The following is a 15795-nucleotide window of genomic DNA, read 5'->3' on the forward strand; positions in this document are numbered from 1 at the left end:
TAGACATTGAGTTTGGCTGCAGCTGCACACAGTTGCAGCGCCTCCTACAGGAAACTGGTGGAGCTACGCAGAGAACCACGCCGTTCAAAAGCCTTGTTTGGATTCATGTTTTTATAAAACACTGAGGTCCGGACCTCGGGGTCCTCAGTGGGAGCTACGGCCCTGGTGGCCATCTTGATGTGGTGGTTCAAAAGATAATCGGTTGTAGAGATCCATCCAATGATTAATTTCTGAGAGTTTCATTGACATCCAACTAGTGGTTTATGAGATATTTTGCTAACGCTGCAGACAAACAAACGCACATCCACACCTTTGGCGGCAGGCAATAATAAATTCAATTTGAGGAGAAATGAAAGGAGCAGCCAATGTTTCTGCACAGTCCATCCATGAAAACAGAAGCGCATCAGTCAAACGTGTCATTGCCCTCATCTGTATTACACCACAGTCAACACTTCGCATCAATAAGTTACGAAGGACACTTGTTAACTGAGATGATGTCTGTTCCAACAAGGTCTTCCTTTTACAAAATGAGGATGCATCTCATTAATCAACACTGTCTGTCCTTGTTTAAGACTCATGAACGGACCCACTTGCATTAATACAATGCTATTTTAGGATGTGCAAGGATGTGAACACCAGTATTTATCTGTCTCTCAGCTCCAATCTGTCTTTATGCTTTGATTTTTTAGAGACCAAAAACTCTAACGAGCAGATGGAGCCATTTAGTTTAAACTCTGTGAGAATAATTTCACTTTAGATAATTAAGACCGCAGTTGACAGTGAAAAATCAGGCAGGGCACACACCGAACAATTTGTTTTTAAAGGGCTAATATCCAGAAAGAAAGAGGCCATTCGTGTTCGTGCCTATAAGCAGTTTAGAATAACAAACCAATCTAACGTCCAGGTTTAAATAAAAGGAAATTGGACTTCCTTTACTGGTTCTTGAAGATTGTCTTAAGTCATTCTAAAGAAGAGATGAAGCAGCGTTGTGCAGAATACTACACTGGAAAAATGCATTTAATAATAAAACATTTATGTCTCCTTAATGAGCACGTAGTAGTTTATGGAAACACTGTTTTAGAAACTCTTTAGGTATTTGCAAGCACAAATAGCAGCAGTAGAATAAAGCTGTAATCCTGAACAGCCTGAGGGCACTTTTGGTAAAACAAATTATAATGTGTGCTGGAATAACTTGACGAAAGATGTAAAGGTTTATAAAATAGTGTTTGCATGAACCACTATCATACTTTAAATGTTGGAGTTGTTTTGAGATGACAGAAATCCATTTTGGTAGTGGGCCCGGCTTGTACCAGGACAGTGGTTCTCAAGTTTTTAAAAAGGGTACCGCCTCAGAAAATACCAGGCTGTCCAAGTCCCACCATAAAAACCAAACCCACTTCTTCATCCCAACGTCAACCAATCAACAAACCCAACTGAGCCCTCATCATCCTCAGCTGGGTGTCTCGTGGTAATGGTCTAAACACCAGATGAGCCCAAGGTCCACAACTGATAATGTGTCCCAAAATTCTATATACAAACCTAAAAAAGACCACTCAGTCTCTAAATAATCTTAATAATTTGATCAATCTTCACATTTTAACTCTTGAACTAAAAGTAGGGGGAATCCTGACCAGCCTGTGCCTCATCTTCGACTCCGTACTCCAAACATTTTTGGTCACCGGACTTATTCAGGAGGAACCCCTGAGATACAAAAACCACACCTAACCCTGGTTGAATGCTGTGGGTAAGATGGATGGTTTCATGCATTCATCGCTGAGAAAAACACCACGTGCGTCGTAGTCTTAGAGTTTCCTCCAAATTTGAGATAAACTGAACAGAATTTCCTTGCAGTTTTGCACATTTAGTAGCTAAAAATGTCCTAAGGAGACGTTACTAGTGCTGGTTAAGTAGCCACAGGCACACTGGTTAATCATTCACTCTAGTTTCCACAGTGGTTCTCAAAATATTCTTTATTGCACTTTTGTTTCAAGTAGTTCCTGATTGGAGCCAAGAGTGTAGCTTGGTTGAACCACTGATCTTTCATTGCTTTTTAAAAAAACAAACTGTAAATATCTGTTACCAAAATTACTTCTAAGAACCAGAAGAGGGATCCTGGGTACTTTGTACCACAGTTTGAGAACCATGGAACTAGGATGGGGTTGTCAGTACAGTACCTTAGAGGCAGCAACTCATCCCAACTTGGAAACAGCAATCCATCCTTTCCACGGCGTCAGGCTTGGAGGTGGTGAATCTCATTCCAGCCTTTTAATCTGGCTGCAAACTGGAGGTGAGAGGTGTTAGCGGTGTCCACACGATGTAGCAAACAGGAGCACATCATCTGAAAGAAAGAACGACAAAGCTAAGTTGTGTTCAGAAGCCAGCCAAAGTCATAAAGAGAAGTATTTATTCAAGAATAATTTTATAGCCAACAGAAGCAGGAACAATGAAGTACCACAGAAGTTACTGGAAGTGACCATAAAAGTGCAAAGGATTGTAAATAATTGACTTTAAAAGAAGTCCTTAAAATGAGGTTAAAAAGCTTTTCACCTTTGGTATACAATGTGAAAGCAAAAACAGAACCACATGAAGAAAAAAAAAGTACGTGACATTTCATAAATTTCATCCTGTGTAATACACTTTGTTGGATGAGTCTGCTCTTTACGTCCCAGGCTTATTTTGAGACGTAAGAGTTTGACATCTTGAGTGATTCTCATCTTTCCGCCGTTCACGTAAATTGCACTTATGGTTCCCGTGGCAGCAAAATACCACAGATAATTCAGATAATGGCAATGATAACTGATTGCTCTGCACACAGCAGTTTCTTGCTTGCAGAGTTTGAAAATGTAAACTCATCACTGGTACATTTTATTCCATGCATATGGTTCTGTGGCAGCTGGTACTCAGTCTGTTGACAATGTGTATTTTCACGGTGTTCACAATTCCACAACAATCCCCTCCATGCATATTTATGGAAATCTGTAGGCTTGACAATAAACTTCACATATATTGCAACTTTTTTTTTAATTCACTTTATTATATTTGAATTTTTATTAAAATGAACATGATGGCCATGTGTTGCATTATGAGTTTTCAGTTAAAATAAGGAATTTAAATCAGTCAATTTAAAACTTCTCATAACCAAATGTTTAATAAATCTCCACACAGCAAGTAAATAAGACATTTTTAATTAGCTCCAAGAAAACACATTTTTATCAACATTATAGAGTCTCATAAAACCTGCTGCATTCTGCATGAGTCCATAAAATTAGCCCACAGCTGAATGTATTTGGAAGAATTATAATTTGATTCTTTCTAAATCTGAAACTGAAACCTTGCATGCCAAAGCTACTACTTGTAGTCAATTAGCTGTGGCGGCCATGTTGAACTGGGTTGACTCCCAAAGAGGTCCATCCAATTATTACTTTATGAGTGTTTCATTAAAATTTATCCAGCGGATTCATGAAATATTTCGCTAATAGACAGATGAACAAAGGTAATTACATTACTTCCTGCTTCCATGACAGGAAGAAGAAGGTAATCTTTGCAGGGAATTTGGTCCAACCTTGATTTTAAACCAAAGATCTTGCTCTTAGCAGTAAAATCTGTGCTTATTTCCAGCCCAAACTTATCTACTCTTTTTCCTTCAAAACATTTAAGCTTCTGTCTACAAACTGGAAAAGCTAACCAGGCAACAACAGCGGAAGGAAATCAGAGAATCTTCTTTGCAAAAGGACTCTTCTGTTCCAAAATACAACCCACCATGCATTTTAAAATCAGTAAACATGCTGGGAGCGGTGAACTCATCCCAGCATCACTAATAGGCCTTACTGCAAGTACCTTCAGCCAATTTAGACAAATAACACACAGAAGCCTTGAAAGGAATTGTTTTTTTGTTTGTTTTTTTTATTTTGAAGTGGGTTCTGTGGAGAAGTTCTTATCAGTCCGAGAAATCTCAGATTTGATGAAGGAGAAGCTGAATTAAACTAATGGCTTTTTCGACTGGTGCTTGTTAAAAGGCGGATTTCAGCCACCTAAGACAAGCAGCGAATGCTATTTTATAAACTTTAACACTGTGCTATTTTTCCTCCGATATTTAATTACATCTGTAACTACACAGAACACAGCTGGTGTGAAAGCATTGTTGCAAAATGGAACGTGTTAAATGTACCCAATCCACATAACATTCTGAAGCAGAAGTAGTTCATCCATTTTCTTCATCCTGTGCAGGATTGATGGAGAACTGCTGCCTATCTGCAGCAGTCAGTGCAAACGTCTCACAGAAAGGGCCCAGCCGAGAGTTGAACTTCTGACCTTCTTGTTGTGAAGCAAGAGCGCCAACCAGCTGTGCCACAAAGCAGCTCTGGATGGAAAACTGACGGAGTTAAATAAAAATAAAAGAAACAGAGTTCACCTGAACTGCTGTGAAACTGAGATGTGAATTAGAATAGTGAAATCTATAATGAAAAAATAAGTCTATGATGGCCGACAGGTGCAAACGGTGAAATGTGTCACAAGCAGATGAATGATGCAAACTCCAAAACACAAGAAACAAATGCAGCAAAAGAAAAAATATGCAATCACACAAAACAGACAGAAGCAAAAGGAAATATGCCGCAAAAACTAAAACACCAGCGAGTTTGAAAATATATGCAAATGTGCTCCACAAATTGGAAGTGCATCCAGACCACCGGGGGACTCGAGGCGGACTCGGCAACGTCTTCCTGCCGTTTGACCCGGTGCTGACCTCCGTTTCTCCCTCCTCCTCCTCATCCTCCTCATCCTCATCATTATATTCCCTCCTCCTAAACATGGTGGTTCATTTATTTTAGAAAAACAAAAAGTAAATAACCTCCATATCATGAAAACCATGTTGGCCTGTTTCATTAGACTAGAGTAATAAGACAACTAATTGTATCTTATTTTAAAGCATTTTATGTTTTTTATTAATATTTTTATTAAAAAAAATAGGATTCTTTTCCTCAATAGCTTCTAAGTCTTGGGACCAGGGTCCTGTTAATATTCTCCTCCATGAGAAGTTTTGATTCTCCGAACTGAGATTGGTCAGACAGCCAACAGGTAAGATACTTACTGCTCCACTTCAAACAACCCAAACTCTCTCTTTAAAGACTGTGGAGAGCTGCAACAACTGTTTTTATTCTTTAGATTTTAAAGACATGCTTAGAATGATCGTTTATGTTAAACAATAAAATCCACAGTTGTAAACCATTCATCCAGTCAGACAGAAATAGTTTAAAACACCGAAGATGCATAAAAACACCACAGAAGCAGCAGCAGAATCACCTGCTTCGTGAGGCAAAGAAAGTTTTTCTTGGGGTTTTGATTAGAGCAATTTAGCAGCTTCTGCAAGAAACTGAAAAATATTTTTTAAATGGAACATTTTTCTAAAAGGAAAATGGCTCCAACTGTGTTTAGGTGATTAACAGATGATTTGCTGCTCAATCCGGTCACATAAATACGTTCATCATTCTCTGCACATTTGCTTCTGCTTCTCCAGCCTGCGAGCTCGCTGACCGCCATTTATTGCAAGTAAAACCACATGCACCAGCCCCCGCCATCAAAATAATAGGCCTATCTCTTTGATGCCGTTCTTTTCATTTACTGCAGCAAACCATTTCTCCCCTGGGTGCACCACACAAGTTTCATTGTTCCATTTCTTTGCTGTTGTAAGTTACTGCTATTTAATTCATCATTAGCCCTTAGTTTGTAGAGGTGCTGTTAAATTATTCAAAAGAACTGCCTCGTGTTTTTATGTTCCTCTGCAATTTGCTTATCAGGGATTTGTGGTTTCTTTACAAACAATTAAAGGCAGAGCGGGATAATCCACAAGCAGCCTGAAGCACCGAGGTCACGTTATGTTTCTACCTCCGAGAGTTTAAAATACAAGGCTGCATAACAGGTTGTATTTATAGTAAATTAAATGACATGAAACGTTTCTTTTACGTGTTATCACTCATGATTTAACTTCAGGAGTGTTGACTTAGTCAGTCGGATCATTTTAAAATACTCCCAAAATCAAAAATGTAGAAAAGAAATAAGATGGCAAAGCTATTGCAATCACTCGTAAGAAACAAAACTGTTTATTAATGTAAAAAACAAAACATAATTTGAGCTTCAGCACATTATTTAGGAATCAGAGCAAAGCAACAACTAAATTAATTTGCAATCAGCAGTGCGAGGTTTAAATCTGAGAAACAACTCGTTTTTAGTAACACAAACAACAAAAAAAATCTTTTTTTTCCCCTCATTCCAACAAATATGACTCCAGTCCAACTGTTTTTTGCCATTAATTTGTTCATAAAATTCCATTATTTGTATAAACTGGGCATAAAGATTCACAGAGACAGTTAAAAATCTAGATTTAAAACTCCTGAATTAATTTAAATCCAACATGAACTACTTGAAGGTCGGATTGATTGACTTGTTTGAGTCATTTCTCTCTGACTTTTTCAGATTCTTTTCATAAATACAGAATATATGAGGCTGCATGTAAAAAATGCACCAAGACTCTTTTCTCAGAGGGCTCAGAATCTTTCTGAATTACCCTTTTGTCGAATGTAAAATGATTTTTTTTTTGTTTTTATTTTTTTTACTCAAAGTCCTTAAAGCTGTTGGTTTTGTTAAAGGTGCCTGGCTCTCCCTCAGCACAGCAGAAAGTAAACATCATCAATGGAAACATGTTCAGTTACTTTTTACTTCTCTGCTTTCCTTTTTTTTCACTCAAACATGATTTGGTTTAAGGTCAAACCTTGTTTAGGTTTGCTTTAATGACATTAATCCAACATGTTGAACGAGGATGCTGAAATACACGCTTCTTTTTGTGTCACACAAAACATGCGACGCTGACAGATCGAGAACTAGCTAACGAGCTAAAATATTCAAATTGTATAGAACCAACAAGCTTTTAATAGGTCTGGAAAACAGCAACAAGGTAAAAAAGTTGTTTTATAAAACTTTACAAAGATGCAGCACAGGGTAGTATCTATAAATGTTTTATGACGTTTGTCATGGATTCCAGCTCAGGGTGGATTTAATGTGTGACTCACACAGCTGAGGACAATGACACCGTGTCACAACACGAGCGGCGAGCCCACAGATCGCTGGAAACTGGGTCTCGAGACGATGACTCACAAGGTGGAGAAGGGACGCGACGCCACAGCATCACTTTGTCTCGCCAAGTCAAAACATCCCCTCACAGACACAGTGAGGATTCGGTGGCGTACGAATATATGGCACATAATGCACCACGGTGTGATACAATGAGATCAGCGTGCAACACGAGAGCAGAACTGTGGAGCTTCCAAACTTAGTTACAGGGGGTGATTTACTTTGGAGAGTGAGAAGGCGCTGAGAGAAAAGCAATGCAAACACAATAATAAAGCACAATAAGAAGAGATCTATAAGGTTTGGATTGCAAACCACCTCTGGCAGTGTTCTGCACATCAGCGCTGTAGTCTCATCCTCGCTGCAACATGATTTACAACTGAATACACTTGTATCTCACGGCGAATTTACAATATAAATTAATTTTATGGCAGAAGCAATAAAAACCCGTTGCTTTGTTTAGTTTGATCTAATAGGTTTGCGAGTCTTTTGCTTTTGGAGGACACTATTATTCATGCAGTTTTGGTTTTTTTTTGCTTTTTGCATTATGCAAGTTTGTGCTTATTACTCAAACAATATAAAGTTATTTGTTTACAGGACTATATCCCCACTAGCATGCACAAAGGTCGGCACAGATTAGGAGCAGCACATTTTCTTCATCTTGATCTTAAATTAGGACCTGAGCTGAAATCTAACATTGATCATTTTTAGCAGATTTTGGCTCAAGGGCTTCAGTCTCAATATATTTTAACAAATGTCTCCTGTCAAAGCTCCTGTTGGTTCATTAGCATTTGCTTCCTTCTGCAGAATAAACTCTGACTATCTGACCTTTGAAACAGTCTTTTCTGTATAAAAAGCCAACATTAGATCTCAAAAAAGCACATGCAGATGTCCAGGAGAGCCGTTTGGTGCCACTGATGCTGAAGAGCTGCCGAAGGTGTGACGATAAAATGGGAATAAAATGCCAATACTAATTACTGCAAAATGGACAACAGTGTCCTTTCTGATGTGGGTGGGGGGCTGGAAAGAAGGTGTAAAAGTAGAACCAGGATTCTAGTTGGCTAAATTTGAGCCTTACTGCAGACATCACATTAAAGTTGAAGTGCACGTCGGCTCACTCTCTCCCCTCTTTGCTCGTCTTTCTTCTCCTGTTCTCCACATCGTTAATCAGCCTCCACCGAAAGGAGAAAGGTGGGCAATCATTTATCTGCAAGAGTCCCTGCGTGTGTTAGCAAAATATCCAATGAAACTCAGAACACGGTCACTGGATGTGCATCTACAACTCATTAACTGTTTGGAGTCAACTCTGTCAGCAAAATATTTTGTCAATCGCTGTATGGATTTTAATGAAACTTTCAGGAAGTATTCTACAACTGATTCACGTTTGCATTTAGTCACTTTTACTGATATTGAGCTCAAATTTGGTGAGGTGGTAGCTGAGACTCATCTCCAACACATGCACCAAGGGCTGACCGATTACACATCTTTGTTTAAAACTTTGGTATGAAAGGAGATGGGAGATATGCATTCCATTAAAAAAAAAACAAACAAACATGAACTTCATATGTGGAAAATCAGTCTGTCTGTCTGCGGACAAGATCACTCAAAAAGTTACGAACAGATTTTCAGGAAACGTTCAGGAAACGTTCAGGAAACGTCAAACATGGTGCAAGGAACAAAGGGTAATAATTTGGTGGTGATCTGGTCAAAGTTCATGGTCAAAGGTCAGCCTTAGCTTCAACTCTGCAGCTGTATAACAGGAATCTCATGGGTCAGGGGTGATCACTGTTGATTTCAAGGTTCATGGGGTCAAAAGAACAAGGTCACCTCTTTGTTAAAACTTGTCTCTGCTCCTACACGTGACCCTTGGTTTGTTTCTGTCTGTCAGCAAAGATCAGGTAAAAACTAAAGAACAGATTTGAGTTAAATGTTCAGGAAATGTTGGGGTTGTTACGGGAAACAATGGATTCAATTCTGGTGCTGATCCAGATTATGATCCGGATTGCACTACTTTTTAATCACGCTGTGGCCGCGGCGGAAGTTCGTGCTCTCTGGGTGCTTCTGGGTTTTACTAGTATCTGTTACAAACTGAATATCCACTGCAGCAGCACCAACACCCTGAGACACCCTGAGACATCTGAGTCAAGTGAGTGAGTTGTTTTTCAAGTTTTACGATTTCTTTCAGTTTTCCCTGGCTGAAACCAGACTCAAGAGTTCCTCTTCCTTTCTATTAATAAATCAACGCCAGCTTCAAGTGCCTTTGTTAGTGAAACTAATGGTCATTCGACACCATCAAGCTTGGCACCAACAGTTAGACGTCCTCCAGAACCAAACCAGCTGGTGCTCCTGCAGCTGCAGACCTTCTGTCCTGCAGGTGAACCACAGTTTCTGCAACCACCTGTTGAGATTCAACTGTCCACCTGGGTCAACTGGCTGTGTCTGACAGGACAACCCGATGAACACAGATCGGCTCCCGATGCGGGGTCCGAGGTTCCTCACCCGTAATGTAGATGCATATTTGTGACGACAGACTGTTCCTCTCATTATTTTAATCAAGCTAAAATAATTTTCAGCTCCTTACCCATTCTTAATAATTATTTAATCAGCACCATCTCACAGTTCACATCCCCCCCCCNCACACACACACACACACACACAAACACACACACATCCCACTTCTCTCCCACAGTTACATTGTTAATTGCCATGAAGTTTTTTGGAACGGCTCTCAGAGTACGTTTGCCAGTTTTTGCACTGTTTAACGTTTCAGTATCTGTAAATAAACTCCAACATACAGCGAAGAGTCACTGTTAACTCATTTCTGACACGTGTCTCGATTTCTAACAACTTTCAGTCCGTTGAGCATAAAAGCGTAAAATTTGAGCTCATAAACATAATTAATTAAGCTCATTATAGCTACAGCTGAATTCCGTTTATTGCAACAAAATTATGAGTTGAAAAATCTGCAAAAGCACAGAGCAGAATTATTGCCCACCGCCATGAAAAGCAGGCAGTCGTGTAATTGTCTCAGCGTGTGCAGGTGTTTGTCTGTTAGCAAATATCTCATGGAGCGAAACTTTCAGAAAACAGTCGTTGGATGGATGGACATCGACAACTGATTGTGATCTTTGAGTCAAATTGATTCAAGCCATCACATCTTATCGACTGCAGCGAACACACAAATCACTCTACGTTTAAAAATAAACAAAAACATGACAGGATTTGTTAAAAAAGGGTTAACTCTGCTGTGAATAATTTCTGAAGTACCTTCATACCTGCACAAAAGCAGAAGGTTCTTTGACATAAAGTCTGACCAGCTGAATGTGATGTAAGAGTTTCTGCACTTTTGTTGCTTATGGGTCAGATTTTCTGATCTTTTTATTTCCCTCCTTTCACCTCCAGGCAGAAAGTGTCTGGATAACTTTTATACTTCTACGCTGATTTCACCTGCAGTTCAGATCGAGCTTCAGGTCAGCTGAAGTCTAACAGAGTTTCAGATGAACGTACCAAAGACTGCATTGCAGCTAACGGCCTGACGTCTCTGAGGCAGGGAATCAATCTGTACGGCAAATTTATCAGCACTGACAGTTTCTCTGCTCAGTGCAGACGGAGTTAATGGCTGAAGGAAAACAGATGAGTCTCTTCAAATACTTGCAATCAGTATTTCTACCTTGGAAAAGTTTTACTCAACGATAAGTTTAAAAAAAATGTGTCAAAATAGCATAAAAGAAATTCCAAATTAAACTGAAACTTACCCAGCCTGAGCAGCCGGAGGACCAACAGATGACAGATGAAGGACAGCTGAGTGGCATGCTTGACAGGAAGAAGAACACAACAAACACGGCTTTTCAGAGTAAAGCAGGAAGTGTGACACATGTAGATTATAATCAGACCAATTCAAATCAAAGTAACTTTATTTAAAAAGCACATTTAAAACAAAGAAAGTTCAATGCACTGTACTTTAAACTCTAAAACAGCTGAACAAAAAGTTAAAATCAAGGGAAAGTAAAAAATAATAAAATATAAAACTAAGAAAAGGAAAACTACTAAAAAATAAAAGCCCTGTAGTATTTCTTGGATAAAAAGCAAATCTCCTGCCACCTTTCATGCCAGAGGTTTAAACTAGGACCATTAAATGTTGACAAATGATTGAAATATTAAAGATATTGGACAATATTTCAATATGTTGTGCGATGTGTTAGCACTCGGACTACATGTTGTGAATAACTCTCAGCTACTACCACACCACGCTTTAGCTCAATATCAGTAAAACTGTCTGAGTTGTTGCCTTTTCTGTGCTTTCTAAAGTCAATTAGCTATAGCAGCCATCTTCAATCAGGTTGACTTTAAAAGCTAATCCGTTGTAGATGAACCTCTAATTAATTTAATTGAATATTCTGAAGGTTTATCAGAGTTTATCAATGCTATCAAACACGTTAAATTCTGGATTTTAAAAGCAGCTTTTGGTTATCAAAGACGTGCGTTTGTTATTGTCTCTGTGCTAAATCAGCTTTTTGTAGTTTTTCACGTTTCATACCTGTCAGTACGTTTGCAAAACTGGAATAAGCACCTTAGGACACCTTCTCTGGTATTTTATAAACAGAGTAAATGAATTAAAATCATGAGTAACATTAAATGATAGTCCTATTTTTGCAAACTCTGCTTTTTGATCAGTGTGAAGATAAAATATTTACTGCTTGTTCAATCAATCCAAACACAGACTGTAAAAGATTACAACTGTTGAAGTTTCTCCTTACACCTCATTTACTGCAGCTTTGTTTCCAACTTTCCACAGTCTGTTAAGGATTAATGGGTTTTATTGTATTTAGCCACTTAAATATAATTACAGGCTGTTTCATTCCCATCTGAGGTGAATGAAATTAATTTGCATTGACGTAATCGAAGTATTTCTAAAAGATGCTTGAAAAAATTTACTTTGATTTTAAAATTAGATAGATGTTTTGCGTTCAAAAGAAAAAAGGGGTGGATGGGCGTTCGACAAACAGTTTTGGCACAGTTCAGTTTTTTTAAGAGCAGAACCAGACTTGGCACGCCGAGTTTGTCAGAAACATTGTTTAGACGGTCTAAAAGCAAGCCAAATGAAATCAAAAGTAATTAAAGCGGATGATTCCCAAGTTGTAGATAAGGGATGATTTGGGATTTAACTGGCAAAAACACAACAAACACTTACTGTACTTTTTTATTGGCAGATTATCATTTAAGTCATATATTTTGTCTAAGACAGAAGATTTAGGAACATTTGGCAACGCTTTCTTTGGCATGAAATTCTAAAGTTCCACTTTTTCTGTCAATATAATTTTGACTTTAATGTCAACATTTTAAACAGAAAAAAGGAGAAAAACTTCTGTTTTAGTTTGTTTCTCCTGAGTGAGCCTAATACTCCAACATGTGTGTGATCTTATTTCTGATTTGTTGCTTGGAAACACTGATCAAAGTTAAGCAACCAGATAAATGTTGGAAATGAAGCCAAACATGCTCGAAGGTCATGTGACCGCGCTGCAGCGATTATATCAGGTCAAAACGTTCGTGGAGTTCGGCCACATTGCTGGCCTCATGTCAGCAGAAACGAATCACACGTTGATGTGAAAAATGGGTTTTTTTTTGGTTTTAACTTTTGTCTTAAAACCATCTTAAAAACTTAATTCGATTCAGAAATCGACAACATGGTTTGAAGAGAAAATCTAAATATTTGAACCTGCTTGATGATAAGTTTCCTATGAATCAACAGCACTTCAATTATTCATGCTTCCACCCCAGCAGCGAGGCGTAATCCTGTCTGGTTCCACCAGTCGTACTGCTGTTGTTGGAGACGCCTGTAGGAGCGACCCTAGGCCCTCTCCATGCTGCCATGGCAACCAGCTTAAAAAAGGGATCCTGACCTGATGCTAATATGATTTGACAGGCAAGAATGTGCATGCATGTGTGTGTTTTTTTAATGAGAGCATGCACTTCGTTCCCCGTGCGTTCTGCAGCGACGCTGTTGCGTTCCTGCGCACATGCATGCCCGTGTTTGGAAGTAAAGCTCATTAACGACTCAACGTGCCGATGTTCTGCTTCTGAGCTGAGAATTAAACAAAAATGACAGGGCGGCAGCAGCTCTTCGGCCCCGCGTTCACCGACAAGGTTGGAAGGACAATGGGTTGCTCAGATGAGAAGTTTAAATTTGTTGTAATGGATTGAGAAGTTTGCTTATTAACCAAACATTCTGATCGCTTCTGAATATAATGAAAGTCATTTACAATATGTTCCCGAAAGGAATTTCTCCTCCGTTCTGACAGATTTCTGCTCTCTGCAGCTCGTTTGATTCATGAAATGCTCCACCCTCAGAAAGCATTCCCTTCCCCCACCACTTTTCAGCCTAAGCAATATACATAAACTAATCCAGGATAGTGCTGCAAATTCTGTTTGCTTTCTGTTTGGCTTAAAGAAAAACAAGGTATTCTCAGCAAATTTTAGGTTTAATATCGCCTGATGCCAAAAAGCGAAGGCGGGTGATACATTTTTTCTTCTGTAGGTGGGTCTGTCTGTTACCAAAATGTCTCATGAAGCACTAGTTTTAATGAAACTCTCAGTAAGTAATTAATGGATGCACATCTGCAACTGATCAACTTATGGAGTTGAAGCCAATCAATATTCCCAACACAAAAATGGCTACGCCTCAGTTAATATTACAAATATTGAGCTAAAGTTCACAACACATACTGTGGGAGTGAATCTTCAATACTGAATGGCATTGCACATAATAATATTAGTTTCAATGTTTGACCAAAACAGCTACAACTTTACATTTCTCGTCATAAAATGATCGAAGGCTAACACTTCCTCCCATGGTGCCAATCTTTACTAAACTCCACAAAACCAACAGCCCTAAGTTGGTTGAGAAATGCTTCCTTTTACATGGTTCTGGTGATCTGATGTTTCCCATTTAATAAATTCTGGTAAATAAAACTTGTTACAGTGAATACAGAGGTGCTTCTATTTGTCCACGCACAATTAAAAGCAGTTATGTTTAGAAAAACAGAACAAAAAAACATTTTGCAGAAATATGAAATGGAATCAGCAGGACAGGAAGCAAAGAATCTGGTAATGACCAAAGAAAAGCAGGTGAACAGCAACCGTAGCAGATCACTTTTAAGTCTGAGCGTCTTTAGTCCCAATAACAGGAACACACAGTGATCAAAGTTTATTTTGTTCAGCTGTTCAGAAGAACCCAGCAGATCAAAAGATTACATACATAAATTACTCACATTTTTCTTGTTGCTGTAAAAGATCTAAATTAGGCATTCTGTTTTTTTTTATATCAGCATCTGTACAAACAAGCAATAAAAACTGTTTCAGTTTCTGAGCTGCAGCAGAAGCTTCTGCTGTCGGTCTGATCTTGTATCAATACTTCCATCCACTCACGCCTTCTTCTATTTGCTTAACAAACTTGATATAAACTTTTACAACCAAACAGCTTGTTGTGACAGGGAAACCGCAGCTCCAGAAGGACTTGAAGAGGTTTTTTTTTGCGTGTGTGGGCTTCTCATCTGACAAATAGTGACAACAGGAAGCATGTTGTCTTTAGTAGGAAATTATACTTGTGGTGTTCTCGTTATCTTTAGGCGTCGTTGAAATTTTGTTCAAAAACATTTGTGAGACAAATTTACTTTCATTCAAAGTCGGAAATCCCTGTAAAGCAGAAACTGAAGTATTTAGGCTAAAAGAAAGGTGAGCTGTAAACTAAAAGTAAGAAAGTAGGCAAAAATTTAACTAACTAAATGCTTAAAGTAGCATAAAAAGACAAAAACAGAGCAAGTTTGCTGAAGTAGATTTCAAAGAGAACAATGTGTTTGAAGGAAGTGAAGAGATCTCAACGTATTTCTATGTGAAAAACATTTGTAAATAAAGTTAAATTATTTAAAAAGCATAAAAATTACAAAACCTAAAAGCCCATGCATCCATGCACAAAGTACGCAGAAGTAGTTGCTGTACAAATGCATGTATGTAGAAGTTTAATAAGTACCAATTCAGTGTAATTCCAAGTGAAAACTTTGTCTGGGACCGTCACAGTCCAGTGAGGAGCTACAGCAGTGGTCTCCAATCCTGGTCCTCAGGGCCACCATCCTGCATGTTTTCCTTGTTTCTCTGCTCCAACACACCTGATTCAGAGGTTAAATCACTTCTTCATGTTCTGCAGAAGCCTGTTAATCACCCATTGATTCAAATCAGGTGTGTTGGAGCAGAGAAACAAGGAAAACCTGCAGGATGGTGGCCCTCCAGGACCAGGATTGGAGACCACTGAGCTACAGGAACTGCAGTGCTAACCACGATGACGTTTGAGCAACATTTACACCAACATGAGCAACGATCGAATGAATGAAAGCATCACTTTAACAAACTGATGAAGCTACTGATGTTAAATGCCTCATAACAAAATAAAAGACCAATCCACCCAATCCAACACAGTCCAGACTGCAAGAAAGAAACCAAAGCCAAAGATCATGAAACATAAAGAGCTCCATGAATAAAATATGAGACAAAAATCCAACTGCTGACTGAATCTTACTTGCAAAAGCAGACTTACTTCGACTGCTTTTCACTTGACGTTTTTGTACCCATAGCAACAGGTGATCACTTCTTCCTTCCTAACTGCTTCCACAGCAATACATT

At 38.7% G+C, this 15795-nt stretch overlaps 1 protein-coding gene across 1 annotated transcript in view; it reads right to left on the bottom strand.

The window, feature by feature from the left end:
- Positions 1-15795, bottom strand: part of LOC108243296 (thrombospondin type-1 domain-containing protein 7A) — a 209459-nt gene that overhangs the window by 180075 nt on the left and 13589 nt on the right. The window contains exons 2-3 of the mRNA XM_017428635.3: positions 10878-10935; positions 2175-2338 (exon numbers count right to left, since the gene is read on the bottom strand). The gene's annotated coding sequence lies outside the window, so the exon portion shown is untranslated. The remainder of the gene's footprint in view (positions 1-2174; positions 2339-10877; positions 10936-15795) is intronic.

The sequence above is a fragment of the Kryptolebias marmoratus genome, linkage group LG16 (assembly GCF_001649575.2).
Source record: "Kryptolebias marmoratus isolate JLee-2015 linkage group LG16, ASM164957v2, whole genome shotgun sequence".
Classification (NCBI taxonomy): Eukaryota; Metazoa; Chordata; class Actinopteri; order Cyprinodontiformes; family Rivulidae; genus Kryptolebias; species Kryptolebias marmoratus.